Raw genomic sequence first — 6,193 nt, 5'->3', positions numbered from 1 at the left:
TCCCCCCCCCCCCCCCCCCCCCCCCCCCCCAATTGTCTTCTCCGGCTATAATCGAATTTGATACTGAAATCAAACACAAGATCGAATGGAACCTGAATCTTAAATTGATCCAAGATGCAAACCTAAAACTGAAACTAAAAACGACTATGAAACTGAAATCAAACACAAAACTCAAAATCAAATCTAAATTCAAACCTGAAGCAGAAATCAAACTGAAAATTGAATGCGGAAAGTAATCCAAACCTACAACTCAATCAAACCTTAAACTGGAAATTGAAACTAAAATCAAACCTAATCGGAGTTGTATGGTCGATTTGGGCACCGAAATTGAAATCAAACATGAAATCTATTGTATTTGTCACTTCTGATTCGATAACATTCTTTCAAGTGCGAGACAAAGAAAGAGGTCAACGCTCAAGTTTGTATTGTCTCGTCAGATTCGAGTGCTTGCATCACCTCCGCCTTCTCTGGTGTTGGAAATAGATGTTGGTGAGGAAAACGTGAGTAAGGCAATTGGAGTTTCAGCCGTCGTCTGCTTTCAAATGGAATAAAGTGTGGCAGAGTAAAGAGGCAGGTTAGTCCCGTGAGTGAAGATGGGAAGGAGATGAAGGGTTTTCTCACCAGCCATGTGTGATGTTGTTGGAGTCGTCGGAGATGTAGCTGATCAAGCAACTGGTGAATGGTGATGATGGAAGACGAGAGGTGAAGGAGCCAATGAGGGGTTGGAGACGCTGCTTGGGGCTTTATTTACTATATTTTGTTAATTTTATTAATATATTATTAATATATTATTAATATATTATTAATATGAAAAGGTAAAATAATGAATATTAAATTATTAAGGGTAAAATAGTCTTTTTATAACGGACAGGGACCAAGCGTGCAACAAAAATATAAATTAGGGACGGTCCGAATTAAAAAAAGTTGTTAGGGACCAAGCTAGCAGATTACCCTAAACCACAGGGACCATCCGTGTAATTTACCCAAACATTTTATATAAAAAAATTATTTATATGCATGTTTTATGTTAATGTATTTCCAATTAAAAGGATTTTACCATGTTTTTTTAATTCTCAGGATAAGATAACTAAATAAAATATATCTTGACAATGTTTGTATCCTGTATCAAAATTCCTGGCTCCGCCACTGTGATTTGAAAGTCTTATATGTTTGGTTAATATAGTTTCAATAATTGCTTAGTAGGTCATTTTTGTTTATAAACTGATTTTCATACCATTTTAATTTAATTTATATTTTTTGTAGTTATGATTTAAAAAAAAATATTTTTAATTTTGTTTTTAAGAAATAAATAAGGGGCCATCCTCTCTCTCTCTCTCTTTCTCTGTCTCTCTCTCTCCCTCTGACGCCATCCTCCCAACACCATCGCCGCAACAACATACATGTTGGAGAACTGATGTGTATATTTAATGCACTGGTTTTTTATTTATAATTCCTAATTTATCGCATCTAAATCACACCTTACAGGCAGTGAACCCGATCGAGTATAGTATAGCTTTGATAAGCAAGGGTGTCGAACACAAGGGGAACAGTAGTGAATTAATTTAAAATATTTGATTATAGGTTACAAAACATACGAAAGGAATAAATAAATGTTTAATTAAATCTCAAACGAATTTCTAAATAGCAAATCTCGATAAACTGGCAGGAAGACAAATCTCTTTAGGCACTTTGGTTTAGACAGATTACACCTTAAAATCATAGACAATTGCACACACATATTTATTTATTCATGTTCACCGATTTCTAAAATGATTAGGTTCATGTTCATTATTACTAATCCTTTAGCAAACAAGTCAATTCAAGCCGTGATCAATTGTTTAAACTAACATGTTTCCTAGTGTTCAGTTCGTATCAAGCAAGACTTGTAATAATAGTTAATCAAATTGGTCATTCAATTAACCTCTTGTTGATGGTCATCAATCAAGGATCACACGTTAACTTACTTATTTCCAAGTTAATCCTAGTTTCACATTCGTTATTCCTAGACTTATAATCTCGATGGTCATCAAAATCATAAGAGACAAGCAATCAAGCAGATGTTCATACAACTCAATTTACTTAATAATTAACAGCAAATAATTATCATTAACACATAAGGATCTTTTAACAAGCTTGGAAAGATAAATTAAACATAAACAAACAATTAAATATAGCAATTAGTCCAATAAATAATGTTTCATTCAATCATAAACACAAAGTAAAAGGTTTTTACACCTAAATCAGAAACTAAACACATAATAGTATCACAATGGAATGCTAAACATGGTCACGTTAACAACCCATATGATTACCGACATGTATCCGCTCTCCAATCCTTCCGGTCTCCGCTCCCGTTAACTTAACGGCCTTCCGGCCGCCTTCTAGACCCTCAAAACGGATTAACAGAAGTTAATTATCGACTAAATTAGGTTAGAAGTCGAATCCCCCCTTCTGGTTAGCTGATAATCGCTTTTTATAACCCGTGTAACCGACTTACGTACGCTGGGCGTAAGTCGGATTACCCTGGGCGTACTGAAGATTAATTCGCGATGAGGAAATCCGGATGCAAGCAGTTACGCTGGGCGTAACCATATATTACGCTGGGCGTAACTCTTTTTTACTATTACGCTTAGCGTACATGTCCATTACGCGGGGCGTAATTGACTCTTCCAACATTTTTTCTTTCTTTTAGCTTGTAAGCCCTAATTCCGCTCTAGTCTTTTCTTTTGTGCTCCATCAACAACGAATAGCTGCAAATCATAATTCAAAGCATTATAAGTACTTTTTAGTTCTAAAAGAGAATAATAAAGGCTAAAATATTAAGATATAATGTATAAAAATATATATAAAAATACACATTTCAAAATACCCCACACTTAACCTTTGCTTGCCCCCAAACAAATTTACTTTTATTTTACCAATATCGCACTAAACAATCCATTTTAAACTCAACCATTATGTCAAAACCGCAACCATGCATTTGTGTCTAAAATTTTCCTAAAGTACCCCCCATACTTTAAATACTCACAATCTTCATAAACACTTGCCCAATTCTTTCGAACAATGCTCATTTTATGCATCCCTCAGAATCCATCCGCAGAAAACCTCCTAACCTCAAGGTGTTTTTGGTTGAGCAACCCAAGCATACATAATCTAGAATTACAATTTACGATACCACTATGGAGCTCTTTTTGAATTCTTCACTTCCTTGATAATTTAATCTTTGATTTCTTTGAATTCACCACCTTGTTTGATTTGATTTCTGGTATCTTCAATTTTTGAACTCTTGGAATTTTGATCTTTTGTTCTTCACTTTAGTTGCTCCAAAATTCTTCAAACTTTTCTTGCAATTCTCTCTCTCTCTCTCTCTCTCTTTTAACATGTACCTCACTTTTTTTTCACTCAAAACCCTACATGCTTAAGCAGGGTCGCTCAACTTCAACCTTTATTGGCTAACGATAATAATTTTCCTGGATATATTTCTGGTACACGATGCTAAACATATTGCATCCCTCAAACTAAGCGAGGTTATGTTTTTGTTCCATGATTTCACTAAAATAAGGGAGGCCACAAATGCACTATAACGTGTATTGGCTCAACTAAACATTTGAGTTCTCATCGGATCATCTCATACAATATTAGCAAAAAATTTTAAATTATCACTAGATCTAGCAATTTCCAAACTATTATTTTATTTTTTTTATAATTTACTTTTACCGACCCCCTACCCCACACTTATTTCATAAAATGTCCTCATTGTATGCATAAAACTAATTAAGCACATAAAAAGGGAGAAAAAGGAACAGACTCCCCTGGGGTAGTTGTAGCGAGATCGAATGGGGCTGCTACAAGTTGCTTCAAATATTGCTGAAAGACTGAGAATTGGGACTGCTGCTTCTAAATTTGCCGATAGATATAATCAAGAATGCCGACTTCGAGAATGTGGTGCAAAAGATTGCAAACAAATGCAATGTATAGTAACCATGACGTGGGAAAGTGTCGACCACGTCGTCTCGTCAAGAATGACAACCTCTTCTCGCGATGAAAACTCCCCACAACATAGGAAAGTGTCAACCATGTCGTGGCAGCCGGGATGATACTTCTACCTCGCGTCGAAATAGAACTCTATGGTGTGGGAACAACTCATCCATACCATAAAAGTTAAAAATAAAATGTCACTCTTCTAAATAATCGCTCACGAAATCAATATGCACCCCACACTTATGACAAATCGTGGGTCTTGACTATAATCTTCAAACTCTCACACGGCTCTCTCTAGCAACAGTCGGACCTAGCTGCCGAACTTACTGCTAGCTTTCTAAGGGCGAAAATTCTGCAAAGATCTAAACAACCAAAGAGCATCAACATGGAAAACAAAAGTAAAAACACCCTAAATTAAACTTAATTACATACCAAATAAAAAAAATACTAATACTAAGCAACACAAAAATAAACTAAAAATAACACAAAAATAAAAATAAAAAGGATAACTAAATCACTCGTCATCTCCTTCATCATGCTGCTGTGTCCCAGAAGTACCGGCTCCATCAGGTCGTGACTGAAATGGTGGAAGAAAAGGAACCGAGTACTGAAACCCCTGGTGGGCAAAGAATGCGGTCAACGCATCCCCATACCACTGATGTTGTCTCTCCACGTGTGCAACGCGCTCCCCCAGGCTCTGAAATCCCTCGTCCATATGCTGAGCCAGATAACGTATATCAATCTCCGGCTCAGGTCCTTGCTGCGCTCCCCGAGGAGCAGGTCTACGCCACTGGATTCGTCTCGGCTGTGGCTCGACTGCACCCTCCTCGTCTGCCACGTCATCTGGTCGTACCCGCAAGACACCATCTCTGCCCCGCTCAAGTACACGCATCGACTCTAATAACTGAAGGCTCATCGGCCTCATATCATGAAATACCATCTATCTCGTAATCTAACGCGTCAACAATTGATATGATCGAGCTAATTGCGTGATAAAATGCCCCCCGCAAATCGGGCTATCCTCCCGAAGTCCCCTGGCCCTCCTACCCAAATATGCGGCTAAAGCAACTGGAAGGTTCAGGTGCCTCCCTGGAGTAACAAGTGCCCATAAGAAATACAAGTCTGTCGAAGGCACTCTCTCACTGTTCTTATGGTGCGTGAGAGATATGGAAATCAAACGGTGCAGCAGTCTGTATGTGGTAGACCGAATCATCCTCCCCCGTGCAGTAGATAGCGTATATACTCCCCCTGTAATCTCGACCCAAAAGTGTTTTCATTATAGTCATCTAGCCGGCCCGTGAGACAATCAACAAGGAATGCCGGGAAGTGGACACTCCTCGTCTCATCTGTTGTATATATCCCAACTCGAGTGGCGAGCTCAATCACACTGCACTCCCGACTCACACCACCCAGTCTGAAAGGAAAAGGGTGTCCTATCATCGCGTGTCTTCCTAGGGTCATAGGAAACTGTAGCGTAAAACTCCAGCAAAAATTCCCAATACACCGGCTCCTGGATCCTGAACAGTCGTGCCCATCCCTGACATACGAACAAATGCACTCCACTCGCGTCCGAGTGCGTGTATTGCAAAAAATTCCGGATCAGCGCAGCAAGTCCAGTCTGGGTCGCCAATTCCCAGTCAAATGAAGGTTCTATGTCGATCTCCTTAGTGAGCAGCAAACTCAAATTGTTGACATATCGGGCCCGGGTTGCATCATTTAGAGTTTGCGGAAATTGTAAGAAACGGTGATCCGTCACGTCCTCGGGTGGGTTGGTCCTTTGAGTTCTTCGGGCCATAATCCGCACAAATAAATACCAACACAAAACCAAACAAAATATCCACAACATTAACAATTTTAGACTAAAATAGTGGTCCTGGTCATGGTTTGTACGCTGGGCGTACATCCAGCATACGCTGGGCGTACGTCCAGATTTACGAATCTGTCCTGGTGTCCCAGCTTGTTCTAAGGCCATAAACAGTCAACATATATTCACACGAGAATCATGAAGGGTAGTCAAAATATGGGCAAACTACTTAGGCATACGTCGAACGAAATCGTATCTGAACCTATTCGTCACTGCCCTAAACCGTATCACTCTTTCAACAGCATTATACCAAGAACTGCGCAGGGCAGTCCGTCAATGGAAGGTTTTCGCTAGGCCCAAACCCCTAAAGACGAATCGATGGCTATTGCTCGGGATTAAGGCCAAATT

The 6,193-nt window shown here is 39.1% G+C and overlaps 1 long non-coding RNA gene across 1 annotated transcript; it reads right to left on the bottom strand.

Annotated features, from left to right (window-relative positions):
- Positions 1-203: 203 nt before the first annotated feature.
- LOC128126617 (uncharacterized) lies at positions 204-725 on the bottom strand. The gene is made up of 2 exons (XR_008224587.1): positions 622-725; positions 204-532 (listed from the first exon to the last, which is right to left on the bottom strand). It is a non-coding gene; the product is annotated as an uncharacterized LOC128126617 (long non-coding RNA).
- Between the last annotated feature and the right edge of the window lie 5,468 nt (positions 726-6,193).

Source organism: Lactuca sativa, chromosome 6 (genome assembly GCF_002870075.4).
Source record: "Lactuca sativa cultivar Salinas chromosome 6, Lsat_Salinas_v11, whole genome shotgun sequence".
Taxonomy (NCBI): Eukaryota; Viridiplantae; Streptophyta; class Magnoliopsida; order Asterales; family Asteraceae; genus Lactuca; species Lactuca sativa.
This window is presented reverse-complemented; position numbering and strand designations above follow the sequence as displayed.